The sequence below is a fragment of the Cynocephalus volans genome, chromosome 13, assembly GCF_027409185.1.
Source record: "Cynocephalus volans isolate mCynVol1 chromosome 13, mCynVol1.pri, whole genome shotgun sequence".
Taxonomy (NCBI): Eukaryota; Metazoa; Chordata; class Mammalia; order Dermoptera; family Cynocephalidae; genus Cynocephalus; species Cynocephalus volans.
In genome coordinates this window covers 33,668,520-33,686,304 of record NC_084472.1, presented here as the reverse complement: position 1 = coordinate 33,686,304, position 17,785 = coordinate 33,668,520, and the positions used below count along the sequence as shown (strand labels likewise).

General features: G+C 34.9%; 1 pseudogene; it reads left to right on the top strand.

The window, feature by feature from the left end:
- Positions 1–4,375: 4,375 nt before the first annotated feature.
- Positions 4,376–5,463, top strand: LOC134362196 (farnesyl pyrophosphate synthase-like; annotated as a pseudogene).
- The last annotated feature ends 12,322 nt before the right edge of the window (positions 5,464–17,785 follow it).

Genomic DNA, 17,785 nt, shown 5'->3' with positions numbered 1-17,785 from the left:
TTCACTTTTGTGACTGAGTAGTAAGGTATTATGTGAATATATCATAATTTGTTTATCCATAGTCTTATTAATAGACATTTGGGTGGTTTCCAGCTTGCGGTTTTTATGAAAAAAGCCATTACAGACATAATTGTGTAAGTCATTTTATAGATAAATGTTTTTATTGCTGTTGGATAAATAATTAGGAGTGGGATTGCTGGGTCATAGGGTAGGTGTATGTTTAGCTTTTTTAAAAAAATAACAACCAATTTCTCAAGTGATTGTACCATTTCATAGTTTCACCAGCAATGTATGAAAGTTTTGGTTGCTATACATCTTCATTTGATATTGTCAAGCTTTTTAATTTCATTCATTCAAGGCCTTTTTTTTTTTTTTTTTTTTTTTTTTTTTTTTGGTCATTAGTGCCTTTGTGTCCTTAACATACAAAGATTTTCAGTATTTCTATTACAGTAGATTCAAAATATTGTCTGATTCTTCTAATTTCTTCTTTAACCCATGGGTTACCTAGAAATGTGTTTCTTAGTGTCCAAATATTTGAGTTTTTTCTATACATCTTATTCTTAATGATTTTCAATTTAATTCCATTGTGGTAAGAAGACATATTTTATAAGATTTCAATCTATTGAAATTTATGTAAGATGTATTTTAGTGACCAATATATGATCTCTCTTGGTGACTGTTTTGTCTGCACTTGAAAATAAAAAGTATTCTACAGTTATTGGGTGTGATGTTCTGTTGCTGTCCATTAAATTAAATTGGTTGATAGTGTTGTTTAGATTCTCTATATCTTAAATGATTTTTTGCTTATTTGTACTATTAACTACTGAGAGAATGTTAGTACCTCATCTATAATTGCATTATATATATATTTTTTCCATACTTTTACATTTATCCTGCTACATTTAAATTGTCTGTTATAGACAATATGTATTTTACTTTTATATCCAGTATGACTATCTCTGCCTTTTAATTTGAGCTCTTAGTTCATTTACATTTAAAGTAATTATTTGTGTGGTTAGGGTTAATTCTGTCACCTTGCTACTTATTTTTAACTTATTTCTCTGGGCTTTTTTTTTTATCTTTTGGATTAATTAAATAGTTTTCATATTCTATTTATTTCTCATATTGACTTTTTAGCAATATTGCTTTTTGTTGTTATTTTTCCTGTTGCTCCAGGAATTACAATATATATTCTCAATTTATCAGATTATCATTGGAATTAATATTTTACCAGTTCACACTTTGCACTTTACACTGCTGATTTTACAAATGTTAAGAGCCTCAAATCAGTTAATCCTAATTAGCTCCACCAACTTTTGAAGCATTATTGTCTTATATTCTATCTCCATATGTGTTTTAACTATGCCTTACAATGCCATTTTGCTTTTCATTTGTCCTTTAAAGAAATTAAGATAAGAAAAATTAAGTTAGTCTTTTGAATTAACACATATATTTACTATCATTTGTGCTTTTCACCCCTTATTATAAAACCAAATTTTCACCTGATATCATTTTCCTTCAGTGTAATGGATTTCATTTAGTATTTCTTATAGTACAGGTCTGCCAACAACAAATTTTCTCAGCTTTCATTTATGTGCAAATGTTTTTTATTTCACCCTCATATTTTAACAATACTTTCAATGAATAGAGATTCTTGGTTAATAGCTTCTTTTGTTTTTTTCTTTCAACACTTTAGAGATGGCCATTCCATTGTCTTCTGGCCTTCATCATTTCTGATGAAAAATCAAACATCTTTCATATTATTGTTTCACTGTATGTAATGTGTGTAATGTGTTGGTTTTTTTTCTAGCAACTTTTAATATGTCCTCTTTATCTCTTTATCTTTTGTTTTCAGTAGTTTGACTATGATGTGCATAAGTATAGTTTTCTCTGTATATACTCTCCTACAGCCTTTTGTTACTAATGCAGATTACTGATTCTTACCCAAGACCCACTGTATCAGAGTGGTAATGTAAAAGGTCCTAAATTTCTAGACACACTTTGAGTTATTTTTATGGACACTTAAGATTACAGAATCACTAAGCTGCAGCAATAAAATTAGTCCCTATCCTGAAGAAATTCAGGATATTTAATATAACTAAGAAATGTACTCAAAAAATCTATATTATTAGGATATTAAAATATTTCATAACAGATGATTTGTTATAAAAGTTCAAAGAAGGAAGAAAACTAAGTGTTAAAAAGGGAAAGCTTATTGGAAGGCATAGCATTTAAGTAGAATCTTCAAAAATGAGTGACATTTTCATTTGAAGAGTTGAAGAGGAGTTGCCCCAATTTAAGTGATCCTCTCTAAACTCTATCTTGAAGAATAATTTTACTTGCCCTAAACTAATCTTGAAACCTCTATCAGAGATAGAAAAAAGGAGTGAGAGGCCAAGTCAAGGGAATATTTCTGACAGAATTAAATTTAAGGTCTCTGACCTTTCAACCTTTAATACAAAACTGTATCCCCCACTCACACACTCAACATGTGATAACCCTTTACTGAGCAGAAAAAGAGACCTGGAATGCTTTCCAACCCACTAACAAAATGCAATAGCTTTTTTTTTTTTTTTTTTTTTTTGATGCAGCATAACCTGGATGTCAGGTTGCATTAAGATGCCTTAGGTTACGATGACATAAATAGTTCAACGTAATGAAACATGACACTGAGAAATATGGGCATCGATCTATGCCACTAATTTAAAGACGCACTGGGTTTTGCCTTGATCTGTTTTTATGTCCTCAACAAGGAAATGACACATGGATAATGGGTATTGTCTGCTTTGTTGTTCCCAGGACAGGCTGCACAGGAGTTTTTCCATTATTGACACATCTTTGGTATTGACAAAAGGGTTATCATATTCTCTTTTTCATGGACTCTTGTCAAATAGTTATAACTTACACAAACAAGAATGGAATCATTCTAAAGACAGTCTTCAGAAAAATAAACCACAGTTTCTCTGAATTTGGTAAGGATCACAAAAAAATGATTACATTGTGTAATGCTGAATATACTAATTATCCTGATTTGAACATCACATATTGCAAACAGGTATTGACATTCAACACAGGACTCCACAGATATGTACATTTGATTATGTTTCAATAAAAAAAAAGAAAAAAGAAATTTCAACTATATCTTCCTCACATTTCAGTCTGCATTAGAACTACAATTTAGTCTTAATTTATTCTCACAATCTATCTAAGTACTCTGCTAGGACTAGGGACAAAGAGATGACCAAGACCCTAATTTCACAGTTTTGTCCAGCATTTATTAAAATATATTTTTCAGTGATGTTACCAGGTGTAGCCCTAAAATTTCTGTCTCAGAAACACAGAGTAAAACACATAGCAGGGATTGGGGATCAAAATTGGAGACTGAACTGATTTAGAATTGCCCGCCTCCCACCCATGCTGGAGCAGTACAGTCACAGGCATTTGCTGTGTGAAAACTGAAACTGTGCTACAAAATATGGGAGTTATCAAGCACTTCCCTATCTATGAAATGGGAACGAAAAAATTCTACCCAACAACCTGGAGAAACAGCAAGAAATCATATTATTTTCCTGAGACTATGGCTATGATCACTCAAAAGATATTAGATACACAAGCCTGTTCCAAGTATAGGTGTGAGTTCTGATTTGTATATGTGAAATAAAGACCCTCAAATTGTGACTAAATATAAAATTGATCCATTACTAGAGAAGCCCCAGTATGGCAAAAGAATAGTCTGTTATTAAAGGATTTTTCTATAGTCCAAAAACTTTTAGGTTGCATCAGAAAATAGATTCTGCCAACTATAGGGAATAACAATAATAATAAACAGGAAGATATTTGAGGAAATAAATCTCCATAAGAGAAAATGGACACATATAACAACAACAAGAACAAAAAGAAAGGAGAGACTATTTAAAACTCTTAAAGAGACTTTAAAATAAATATGTTAAAATGGCTCTCTAAGCTTAATTTTTCAATATTTTCTTCAATGTTAATGCTTTTTTTGTTATGTTTCCAAATTTTTGCCTATTCCATGGTCATAAATGTATTTTCCTATGTTTTCTTCTAGAAACTAATTGTTTTAACTTTCATGTTAGTAAAAAGGTAACACAAAGAAGATGTTTGCAATGCACATACTGACAAAAAGCTCCTATCCAGAATATATCAAAAATTCCTACAAATTAATAAGAGAGAGACAATTCAATGAAACAGTAGACAATATTTGAACAGGTACTTCACCAAAAAGGATATCAAAATGGCCAATGAGGGTCAGAAAAAGTGTTCCAATTGGTTTTAATTAATAAAATTAATTATAGAATACTAGTACACATCCAGTAGAATAACTAGAATTATAAAGGCTGTGAAGCAGGAGCCTGTGTCCAGGAACAGAGTACTTAGCTCCTCCCTCAGGATGAAAGGAGACCAGAAGTCAGACGTTTATGCCCAAGAAAAGCAGGATATTCTCCAGCACTTCTCCCAGAGTGTTAAGGTGCTGACTGAAGATGAGATGGGGCACCTGGAGATGCCATTGCCCAGCTCAGGGAGGTCCTGAAGTACAATGCCATTGGAGGTAAATGCCAGCGAGGTTTGACAGTGCTAGTAGCATTCCGTGAGCTGGTGGAGCCAAGAAAACAAGATGCTGATAGTCTCTAGCATGTCCTAACCATGAGCTGGTGTGTGGAACTGCTGCAAGCTTTCTTCCTGCTGTCCGACAACATCATGGATTCATCCCTCACCTGCCAAGAGAAGATCTGTTGGTATCAGAAGCCAGGCATAGGTTCAAATGCCATCAATGATGTTATAATTCTGAAAGCATCTCTCTACTGCCTACTGAAGTTCTACTGTCAGGAGTAGCCCTATTACCTGAACCTGACAGAGCTCTTTCTGCAGAGTTCCTATCAGACTGAGATTGGGCAGACCCTGGACCTCATCACAGCCCTCCAGGGCAATGTGGATCTTAACAGATTCACTGAAAAGAAGTACAAAGCTATTGTCAAGTACAGGACAGGTTTCTACTCATTCTACCTTTCTGTAACTGCTGCCATGTATATGGCAGGCATTGATGGGGAAAAGGAACATGCCAATGCCAAGAAGATCCTGCCGCAGATGGGAGAGTTCTTTCAGATTCAGGATGATTACCTTGACTTCTCTGGGGATCCAGTGTGACTGGCAAGATTGGCACTGACATCCAGGACAACAAATGTAGTTGGCTGGTGGTTAAGTGTCTGCAACAGGCCACTGTGGAAAAACACCAGACCCTGAAGGAGAATTATGGGCAGAAGGAGGCAAAGAAGGTGGCCTGGGTAAAGGCACTATAGGAGGAGCTTGATCTGCAAGCTGTGTTCTTGCAATATGAGGAAGACAGTTACAACCACTTGTGGGCTCATTGAGCAGTACGCTGTGCCCCTGACCCTGGCCGTCCTCCTGGAGCTAGTGAAGAAGATCTACAAGTGGGAAAAGTGACCGAGAACTGCAAGGGCAGGGAGAGGATGCGCTCAATAAATTATTGTGTAATCTTGAAAGAAGGAAGGAAGGGAGGGAGGGAGGGAGGGAGGGAGGGAGGGAGGAAGGAAGGAAGGAAGGAAGGAAGGAAGGAAGGAAGGAAGGAAGGAAGGAAGGAAGGAAGGAAGGAAGGAAGGAGAGAGAAAGAAAGAAAGAAGAAAAGCTGTCAATACCAAGGTCTGGGGAGGATTTGAAGGAACTAGAATTCTTATTTTTTAGTGATTGGATTGAAAAGTCATTATAACCACCTTAGAAAATAGTTTGTCAGTGTCTATTAAGGCTAAATTTATGACCCAGCAATCCAATTTATAAATATATACCTATTAAAATGAATGTTTATGTCTACCTAAGACATATAGAAGAATGTTTATCATAGCTTGATTCATGATAAACAAACTGGAAACAACCAAAATATCCATTAACAGTAGAATGGATAAAGAAATTGTGGTATATCCACACAATAAAATATTACATAGCAATAAAAGAAAAGCTGACTGCCTCATACAATAATGTGTATGAATTTTACAGACATTATATTGAACCAAAGAAGCCAAACACCCCCCTGAGAAGATTTTGAAGAGCCAGACACTCACTTAGAAGAAAACACCACCTCTGTGTTATTGTATTTTGTGTGTGTGTGTGTGTGTGTGTATAACAAATTTTCCCATTCTTAGTGGCTTACAACAACAAGCATTTATTATTTTGCAGCTTATGTGGATCAGAATTCTTATAGTGGCTTAGCTTGGCCCTCTGCAAAGCTGCAATCAAGGTATTGGCTAGGAATTGATGTTCATATAGAAGTTCAGCCCTTCATGAATCTTCTTCCATGCTCACTCAGGTTGTAATGGAATCCACTCCCTTGCAGCTGTCAGGTTGAGGTCCCCTTGATGGCTGTTGGCCAGAGGACACACTCAGCTCCTAGAATCTGCCTGTAGTTTTTTGTCACAAATCCCTCTTCATAGGCCATCTCACAACATGGCAGCTTGCTTCTTCAAAACCAGCAATGAGAAAAAGAGTGAGTGAGTGAGTCCTCTAACAACTCAGAGTTGTACATAACATAACACAATCATAAGAATTACAAACCATCATCCTTGCCATGGTCTGTTGACTGAGAGCAAGTAACAGATCTCACCCACACTCAAGGGTGAGGAATTATACAAATCACAAACACCAACAGGTAGGGATCACTGGAGTCACCTTAGAGTCTGTTTGCTGCACACAGTAATGCATAACCTCAATCTAATCATGAGAAAACTAATGTGAATTAAAGAAAATTCTGCAAAATCACCTGACAAACTCCAAAAGTGTCAAAGTCATGAAAGATAAGCAAAGACTGAGAAACTGTCCCAGATAGGAAGAAATTATGAAAACTTGACAACTAATTGCAGTATTACTCCTAGTTTTGATACTTGGCATCAAAAGGGCATTAAAGGGAAACGGTAATTCAAGCAAGTTTGGTGCTTTAATTAATAGTATGAGGTTAGTTTCTGAATTTTGATAAATACAAGGATACCATGGTTATATAAGCAGCTGACATAAAGGGAAGCTGAGTGAGGCTTATACGGGGACTTTCTCTACTATTTTTACAATAATTCTATAAGTCTCAAATTATCTCAAAATAAACAAAATTAAGTGTAAAAAAAGAAGACAGGCAAAAATGATATAAACCCAAGATTCTATTATACGGAATCCAAAAATAGGCAGAAATAATCTATGGCTATAGAGGACACTTTAAGGAGATGTTGACTAAGAAGAGATATGAAGGAAGGAGCCTTCTGCAGTGCTGGAGATAGTTTATGTTTTTCTGGATGCCGTTTATATTATACAAGGGTACTTTTAAAAGTTCACAGTAAGATTTGTATTATCTTTTAATTCTATTTTTCCACAAAATTTTTGAAGTACCCTCAAGTGCCTAAATTTTTATATGTATCTATATGTGTGTAGTAAAGAAAGAAACAGAGTTGGACTATTAAACTCAACATGAATAGATTTTATCTGAATGTAGTGTTAAGATAGAAGGAAATGGGAAATATGTAAGAAAAGACCTTCACATATTGGGCACAAGGGGTGACAATCAGCTTTGTATCTCATGAATATTCATAACCAATAAAAAAAAGAGAGAGAGAAGAAGAACAGAATGGAAGCTTCATTTGTAACTAATAGTAGTTCTGGAAGTAAAATTAGAGAAAGGAGGAGTAGTAGTACTCAAAAATATAATGTCTGAAACAGTTACTTAATTTAATAAGGAAGTGTTTTTCATTTAAAAGAACACATGGAGTTTTAAATAGAGTAAATTAAATCCACACCAAGTTCCAATGTAATAAAAGAACAGAGTATCACGGACAAAAAAAAAAAATCTTAAAAATTACCAAAATTAAAATTCTCACTATTGGAGTGGGAATTTACAGATAAGCAAGGGGACAATAGAATGATCCATGGGGTAATGAATTAGAATTGGAAATATCAGTATGAGCTCATGTGTAGCTTAATTTAGATACAGATGGTTACATTTAGAAACATATTATTTGTTGATATATGCATATCAGCTCAGAGGGCCTAAAACAAGCAACACTCTAGCAGCAACAAGCAAACCGAGTACCCAAATCCTGGTCTCTAATACATTTCTCTCATAAAAAGAACAGGGATCCTTGGAGAAATGACTGAGTCTAGGATTGGAGCAGGCAGTATACGAGATGATGAGCCTGGAACATCTCATAGTGCTGAAAAGTAGGGGGGAAAAAACCTATAATAATGAGGATATGTCAAAGGAGCACAGGAGTGAACAGAAAGAGCTCCCAGTGGCCAAAGCTGCAAGAACTTGAGCAACAAAATAAAGTAGTAGAGGATTATAACCCAAAGTATAAAATAAATATCCATGAGTCTATATTGACATAAATAAACAATTGAGTAAATTAATATGAGAGGAGCAACAAATCTCCAGGGCAAAAAAAATTCCAAGTAATTAATCTACCACCCTCAAAAAAGTGGAGCATAACTCCTCTCTCCTCACATTTGTGCCACACACAGTGACTTCCTTCCAAAAGAAAGAGTAACTTCATAATGGAGAAATCTCAAAAACACTACCTCAGCCAGGTGATCAAGGTCAACACCAGCAGTAATAAATCATGTTGATAGTGTGTAACCTTGACATAACGTGATGAAAATGGCACTTTACCTCTGTGATTTTCCTCCCAAAGAACAATATCCCCAGTTCTATCATGATAAAAACATCAGAAAAATTAGTAGTGAGACATCCAACAAAATATCTGGCCAGTACTACTCCAAACTGTCAAGGTCATCAAAAGCAAAGAAAGTCTGAGAATCTGCCACAGTCAAGAGGACCCTCAAGGAAACATGATGACTGAATGCAGTATGTTATTGTGGATGAGATCTTGGAACAGAAAATGTACATTAAGTAAAGGCTACAGAAATCTGAATAGACTATGGACTTTAGTTAGCAATATGTATTAATATTGGTTCATTAATTGTAAAAAATGTATCATACTAATGTAAGATATTAATAAAAGGGGAACATGGGTACAGAGTATATGGGATCTCTGAGTATTATAGTCTCAGTTTTTCTGTAAATCTAAAACTGTTTTAAAAAATAAAGTCTATTAAAAAAATAATATCTACAGAGGAATGCCGATTATATTGACAGAAAACTTAGCAACAATAGCTATCAGTGGTTATAGAAGAGAGATTATATACAAAAGCATTAATCAAATAAATAAATACATTGAAGATAATGGATGCCAAGTTTCTCACTCTCAGGGAAGGCAATTACAAATATAGAAAGATGGTAAATAAGAATGAATTCTGAGGTGTTAGACTAGAATTGGGTATATCAATATAAATTCAAGGTTTTCAAAATACAGTCATATGCTGCATAATGACCTTTTTGGTCAACAGCAGACCACATTCACAATGGTGGTCCCATAAGATTATAATGGCTATATCATACAGCCTAAGTGTGTAGCAGGCTATACCATCTAGGTTTGTGTAAGTATACTCCATGATGTTCACACAATGACACGATTGTCTAACAATGCATTTCTCAGAATATATCCCTGTCATTAAACAATGAATGACTTTAGATGGCAGCTGATAAATAGAAAGAAGTGAAAGAGAGAGAGAGAGAGAAATCTAAATGTGTGTGTGTACCTGCCCTCCCCCACCCTCCATATACACACATATTCCTTAGCTTGGTCTACTTAGAGGGCCTGAGAGAAGTTACACTCCAATAACGATGAGCATAACTTGTTTTCTAAATGCCATTGCCCACTAAAACGAACCAATGCTCCTTGGAGAAATGGCTGATTCCAGGGCTGATGCAGTATAAGATAAAATTGAAACACCTTGTTGTGCTTGAAAGTGAGGATTTGCTCAAGGAATGATAGGGATGTGCCAAAAGAACAGAATCCAACTTCTAAGGGTCATCCACTGGCCAAATCTGGGATAATTTCAACATCAGAGTAAGTAATGATAGTATTTTACTATAACCCATTTGAATAAAATTAAGAAGCCATGGGTATAAAAATATAAATTCATTAATTGAAAGATTTTTGAAAAAAGGGATATTTTCATAGTCTCAAAATAACTCTGCACATGCTCATCAATGGATGAATGGATAAATAAAATGTGGTATACATACACAACGGAATACTATTCAGCCTTCAAAAGGAAGGAAATCCTGTCATTTGCAACAACATGGATAAACGCGGAGGACATTATATTAAGTGAAATAAGCCTGGCACAAAAAGGCAAATACAGCATTATCCCATTTATATGCAGGGTCTAAAAATGTTGAACTCCTTTAAGCAGAGAGTAGAACAGTGGTTACCAGAGGCTGAGGAGAATAAGGGGGCGTGGAGTGTATTGGAGACATGGTGGTCAAAGAACAGAAAATTTCAGTTAGACAGGAGGAATAGGTTCAAGAGATCTATAGTACAACGTAGTGACTATAGTTAAAAACAATGTATGATATACTTGAAAATTGCTAAGGGAGTAGACTTTGTTTTCACCACAAAAAAAATACTAAGTATATGAAGTAATGCATATGTTAATTAGCTTAATTTAGCCATTCCACAACGTATACATATATTAAAACATCATATACACTAAATAAATAATAACTTCACACAGTATATTAATAATTACAAAAAGAAAAAGAATAACTTTGTAGTGGAGAAGGCTGGCAAACACAAGTCAAGTGATTAAAGTAAACATTACCACTGATGAATTGAAATTGTGCCCCAGATAAGATGCAGGGAGCAAAACATTGCACTGCTACTGTGACATTCCTGCCAAAGACGTAGAACAGATCTAATCACAAGGAAACACCGGATACTCCCAAATTGAAGGACATCTGTCAAAATAACTGGCCAGAAGTCTTCAAAAGTATCAAGATAATGAAAATAAATGAGAAACTCTCCCAGTTTGTAAAACATTAAATAGACATGACAACTAAATACAACACATGATTCTGAACTGAATCCTTTGGCTATGCATGATATTATAAGGATAATTGCTGAAATGTGAAAGGTTATGAAGATTAGATGAAATAATGCATCAGTGTTATTTTTCTGACTTTGATGTTTGTACTCTTATGTAGGAAAATGTCCTTTTTTGAAGAATACATGCTAAAAATTTAAGGATGATAGAATATTGTGTTGACAGTTCAAACAAGAGTTCAAAGAAAGAAGTTCTTTTTGCTGTTAGTGAAGTTTTCGTGGGTTTTTTGTTTGTTTGTTTGTTTGTTGTTTTTGTTTTTATTTTCTTTTTGAGGTTTCTTTTAAAATACAAGGTTAAAAAAAACCCTAAATATAGTGAGTGGACATACAACTTAGGGGAGCTGCAGAGACTGCAGCCAGGCCACCCGTGCCGCGCTGCTGCCCCATCACACAAAACCACTCACAGCCCAGCTACAACCAGTATCTGCAGGATGCCCAGCGGTGGAACCAGTGCCACCAGAACCAGGGCCAGTGGCTGCCATACTATGAAAACTACAATGACTATGGGAGCTATTCTGGGAATACAAAGAGAAACAAGCAGACAGGAGCCAGTGTGCTCCAGGGGTCCCCGAGGCCCTCACTGGCTTCCTCTGCCACCACCTGCCTCAGCCCCTCTTCTACCCACACTGGGTCCCGTGGTGGTAGGTGATGGCATCATCCCAGGGCTGACTCCCTGCCCTGCCTCCCTCCAGCCCATTTCCTCCCTCTGAAGGGTTTCCTCCCCTCACACACGGCCAACCATTTTTCTCTAGATTCAAACAGGCAAAAATGACCTTTTATTTTCTCTTTGTCCTCCCAGCCTCTCAACTCCTTCTCGTCTTCTTTCTTCTTGACTAAAGCATCCCTCCCTCTCCTTGGTCACACCGTGAGGCTACAGTGACTCCACTTGTCCCAGCCCTGCTTCACTCAGTCCCTCAGCTTCCCAGGTCCTCCTGCAGTTGGTTGGAAATGCTTCCAGGAGCTGTATTATTATCTGCTTTTCAGAACTAATAATAACAATACACTTTTTTAAAACCTCATAAGTTTAAAAAGCAAAATGCAGAGAGAGGAAACCGTAATGGGTTTTTTGGGGAAATTGTGTGCTTTTTTTTAATTTTTAGAATTTGTCCATGGGGGCGGGGGCGTCAGCTGTTGATATTTCCTCAAGATAACCATTTCTTTGCTGAGTTCAGTAGCCTTGAAAGGAACCACACCCTCAAAATGAAACAAAACACACACAAAAGCAAACCACAGAATCATCTTTATTTTATTTTTTTTATTTATTTATTTTTTTAATTTTATTTTGTCGATATACATTGTGGCTGATTATTGCTCCCCATCACCAAAACCTCCCTCCCTTCTCCCTCCCCCCCTCCCCCCCAACAATGTCCTTTCTGTTTGCTTGTCGTATCAACTTCAAATAATTGTGGTTGTTATATCTTCTTTAACCTGACTTTTTATATGATGTCTCAGTTCTCCATAACTTTGCACACAAGCTTTTGTGTTGAGTTGAACTGTAAATGGTTTTTGTATCTGGAGAGAATGTGAGTATTGAACTTGAAAAAAAAAGTGGGAACAAAATGAAATTTTTTCTCACAAACACTGCAGATTGTATTATGAACAAACTCTCAGTGAGAGAGCTCCTAAAAGACAGACATTTGTGTATCATTGGGGAGAGGCTCAGGAGAGGCTAGGATATGCTAAACCAACAAACCACCACACAAATCTCCCTGGATTATATCTCAGGTTTGCTGTGGGGTAGCTACAACTCCACCCCACATCCTCTGTCCTTCAAGATCCAGCTGCTCTCCTAGCAAGGTCTCTTAAAGCTTCAGCCCAGCAGGGGCACAATTAACTTCTGCTCACATGCCATTGACCTAACGAAGATTTACATCTAGAAGGGCAGGGAAGCATAATCCTAAAACAGGAGAGACAGTGAATATTTTGAACATAATACATCTCTCATAGCATGATGGAAGGAAGGAATGGCAGGCAACAAGAATAGTAAGCAATTAATATAGTAAGCATGTTTGTGCATTAAAAGAAGTATTAATGGAAAATAATTTTGAAAAATAGGGGTTTTGGAAATAAGGCAGGAAATATAGAACAACAGAAAATAGAAGAGATATGAGTTTTAAAGATTATAAGTTCCTTGTGCTTTTTGGCATAAGGATAAAGGGGTTGATTAACTCTTAACTAGTTTTAGGTAAATGTGAATTTTTAACACAGCCGTCAAAAGTTTAAATATAATGTATACTTTCGTATTTCAGTTAAGGAAAAAGAAATATAAAAAAAATTATGTTCAATCTAATAAAATCAGAGTAGCAGATACAAAAATAAATGAAGAAAAAATATAGAAAAGTGAAAACACAAAATAAGATGGCAAAAATAAGTTTACATATTTAAAAGTTGTAATAAACATAAATGGTTAAATGTAACTATAAAAGACTTTCAAACTACATTTTTAAAAAAGATACATAACCCACCTATATACTACTTACAAAAGACAATCTTTTATAAAACGACACAAAAAGGTTGAATGTAAAACAAAAGAAAAATAACTGTGTGTACAATCCAATAAAAAAAGAAAAGCTGTTTTAGTGATATTAATATCAGACTAAGTAGAATTAAGGCAAATATTTAAACATAGACTAACTTACAGACAAGATGTGATCGTGAATTAGTCTGCACTTAACTATATTTTCTTGAAATATATAAAGCAAAAGAGACACAATTAAAAGGAGAAATAAATCCCTATATAACCAGTGTGGGAAATTTTACCACAACTGTAATAGAAACTAAAATTTCAAACAGACCAAAAGATCAGCAAGGTTAAAGACAAGTTGGACAACACAATAACAAACTTTATTAGATAGATAACCCCAAGTTTTACAAAATAATAGGATAACTTATTTGCCAGAGTGTATTGTAAATTTGTAAAAATTGGCTATGTAAAAGATTACAAAGCAAACCTTAAAATTTTCAAAATATTCACTATTATGCAGATTAAATTATTTGATCAGAATTCAATGAAAAAATTGAATCAAATATAAAACAAATTTTTTTTTAAAAAAACACTGTTGGAAGCTAAAAAGCATGATTCTGAAAAAAATGAGTTAAGAAAAGGTATCAGAGACTTTTGGTAAAGACGGAGCAGTATTCTCAGTCTGTGTGTGCAAATCACATAGTAATGAAAGATAAAATTTTTAAAAAACCAAAAAGATTAAGCTGGGCAATAAAAACATCTCTTTCTGCAAGAAACCGAATACACATAGCAATGAGTAGGCTGAAGCTATAGCCTCCTGGTTTCCCATTATGCAGGGAGGGGCTATCTGGTTTTCAAACCCAGGGCCTAATGGTTCCCCATTCAAACAGGGACCTGAAGCCTGTCTTGCTAAAGTTGTGATGCAGCTCAGTTGCTTGAGAGCTGAGACAAAACAACGGCTGTCCTGAATCATAGCTAAAGCAATCTTCTAGCCAAAACAGGGGCAAGGATTGAAATGCAGACTTGTAACCAGTAACAGGAACAAGTTGCCCACTGGCTAGCCAACTGTATGAGGGCCAGAAGGCTGGGTAAGGGCAACCCAGAGAAATCACTGAACAGGAAGGCGTGAACACAGAAAAGAGAGAGAAAATACATAATGTTTATAATTAAATAGAAACAAATGCAATGAAGCAAAACAGAGCATCAGCAAAAATTTTTTAAAAAGGTGTTGCTTTGGAAACAATAAGAATTTTGGAATTTTGAAGGATTGTAAAACAATGCCATAATTTGATCATTCAGCAAATAATTTTCTTTGTGTTTACTAGGTTTCAACTCCTGTTCTAGGCTTTTGGGTACAGCAGGAAACAGAAGGGACAAAGCCCCTTTACTCTAGCTCCTTTTCTAATAAGAACAGACAGACAATAAATAGATAATATGTCATGAGGAGACGAGTGACATACGGAAAAGGCAGGATGAGCAATAGAAAGTGGTGTTGAGAAGATATTATTTATGAAGAGGCATAAAGGAAGCCCTTCCTAAGGACAAAATGTTTGATCAAATTCCCAAAGGAAGTGAAAAGTCATCCATGAAAGTGTCTAAAGCAATGAATTCCAGATGGAGGATTCAAGAACGACCTTAGGAGAATAAGAAGGAGAAAGAAAAGAGAAGGAAGAACTGTAAAGTTTTTGGCTAGAGGAATTGGTAGAAAGGAATTGGCATTTATTGTGATGGGGAAACCTCAGCAGATGCAGGTTTGTGGATAAAAATCAAGACATTGTTCTTGTAGATGAGATATCCAATAACCAATAAAATATTCAAATGAAGACATCATGTAAGCATTTGTAGGAATATCAAATCCGGGGGAAAATGTTGGAACAAGAGATGCATGTCAGCTTCCAGATATTAGTTAAAGCCCTGTACGAAATATTAATAGAAAAAAAGAGAACCATCTGAGGACTGAACCCTGGGGAATGCTGCATTTACAAGTAAGAAAGGTGGAAGGAATCGGTGTGGGACTCTGTCTGACAGTGGCCAGCAAAGTAGGTGGAGAAACAGAGCAATATTGTAAAGATGAAATGTGGAATGTGATTCAAAGAGGGAAAAGTGGTAAACTGTCAAATGCTGCTCAGAGGTCAAAGAAGTTGAAGACTAAGAACTACCACTGGATTTGGCAATGGAGGTTATTGTGGGCCTCACTAAGAAAAAATTCAGGGAAAAGGTAGGGACAAAAGCCTGACTAGAGAGGAGTCAAGAGATTTGGGGAAGAGAAAAAGTGAACAGAATGATGCAAACAGTTTTATCCAGTTTTCTTAAAAAAACTATTTCAATTATATAAATACTGAGTTTATTATGCAGAGATTCATCATAGAAATTGTTAAGGTATTCACTTCAGCAAGAAGAACATGCACTTAGAAGTAAGACTCAACAGGTTGAGCACAGAAATGGATTTTGAAAATGAGTAAATTTAATTAGCTATGGGTTATAAATAAATTTAACCCTTACTTTAGAAACTAAAAATAATTTTAATAAGTTAGAGGGGAGGGTTGTTCAATGAAGAAATACGTCATGCTAAAACAGACAATTTTCAGAGCAAATGACTAATAAATAATTGTAGAGGAAATTTTAAAACAGATCTGTCAGGGACACACATTAAAATGACAAATCTTTATCAATATGATAGTTTTGAATGACAAATTAAAAATTAAGAAATATTTATCTAGTAGGCATTTGTAGAATTCTGATTTAAAAAATAAACAAACATTATATGATGTTTTCACATACATATAAAACATTTTTAATTTGCTAAGTATAAAAGAAGTAAGAAAGTAAATCTCAAGCAATTTAAAATACTCAGTGTCTTACAAAGGTCATATTCATTGACCACAATGTTGTTAAATGAAAAATTAACAGAAACAAGGCAGTAAAAAAAGTTTAGATTGTTTTAATGGTTGCTAAATCACTTTGAGTTAAGAAGGAAATCACAATAGAAATTATATAATGTTTTAAGAAGTAGCATTTAGCTATAAAACTATTAATTAAAAATTATAATGATTAAAAATAAATGAATTAAGTGTCAACTGAAAAGCCTGATAAGGAAAAGGATAAACCTTTAAAAAACTGAAGGAAATAACAATGGTAAGATCAGAAGTTAATTAATCAATTAGTTGCACTTTTATAATGTTGGAAAGAAAAAATGCAAAGAAGCAAAACAGAGAATCAACAAAATAAAAAGGGTGTTGCTTTGGAAAAAACAAAATAAGTAAACTTTTAACTTGAACAAGTAAAAAATAAAGATAGAAGAGGCAAAAATAAATAATATTTGTAATTAGTAAATGAATCAATGAACAGATATTTGAGATAAAAAATAAACTAACCTTATAAAAACATTTGGAACAATAAAGGTACATAAACTAAAATGCAAATATGATTTTTAAAGAATGATACCTAAAAACTTTGTAACAAGGAAAATGAAAAATAGACTATAAAATATAAAAATTACTCTAATAAAAATAACATATACAATGCCAAGAAAAAGATAATCTATTTATTACACAAATTGTTAGAGTGAGCAGAACTGAAGTCTTGTTGAGACCTAAAACCACAGGCTTTAGGAAAAAAAAAAAAAAAAAAAGACAGTTTTTTTTTTTTTTCTTAGCATGCATTTCTCTGAGTTCTCTCTTCTCCCATAGTTATTTGCTATATTAAACCTTAATTACAGGGCAAGATGACATTATTTACATAAACGTAAAGTTGTTTTCCAGTCAGTCTGGAGCTGCAAATTTACCATGAGGCACTTACTCTCCAGACCCTGAGAAACCAAAGAAGACATCAATATGGCTGTGCTGATCCCACCCCAAAGCAGGCCTCTCAGATAACAGGAAGGATGGGAACAGAAGCCAGAAGGAGCCTTGGCAAGAATTTGCATCTGGCCCTTTACACATCTCCCTCCCTCTTTTCATATCCCATCTTCCATTCCCTCAAGCCCCTCTTTAAAAACCCCTCACTAAATCTGAGTCTTTGAGATGTCTTTAATCCAGCCGTTCTTCAGGTTTACTGCAGAGATGGGTTAGCCTAACATCTCTCCTCAGGTCACCAGTATTCTTGAATAAAAGCTGACTACCTATTCCACTAACATTTGATTTTGGGGTCACTTGTTTTTATTTGGATCAGGCAGCCGGACTTGGATTTTGTAACAAAATTATTTCAAAGAAGGGAAAACCAATATAAGGACTGTGATGGTTAATTTTAGATGTCTACTTGACTAGATTAAAAAATATATAGAAACCTAGTAAAGCATTATTTTGGG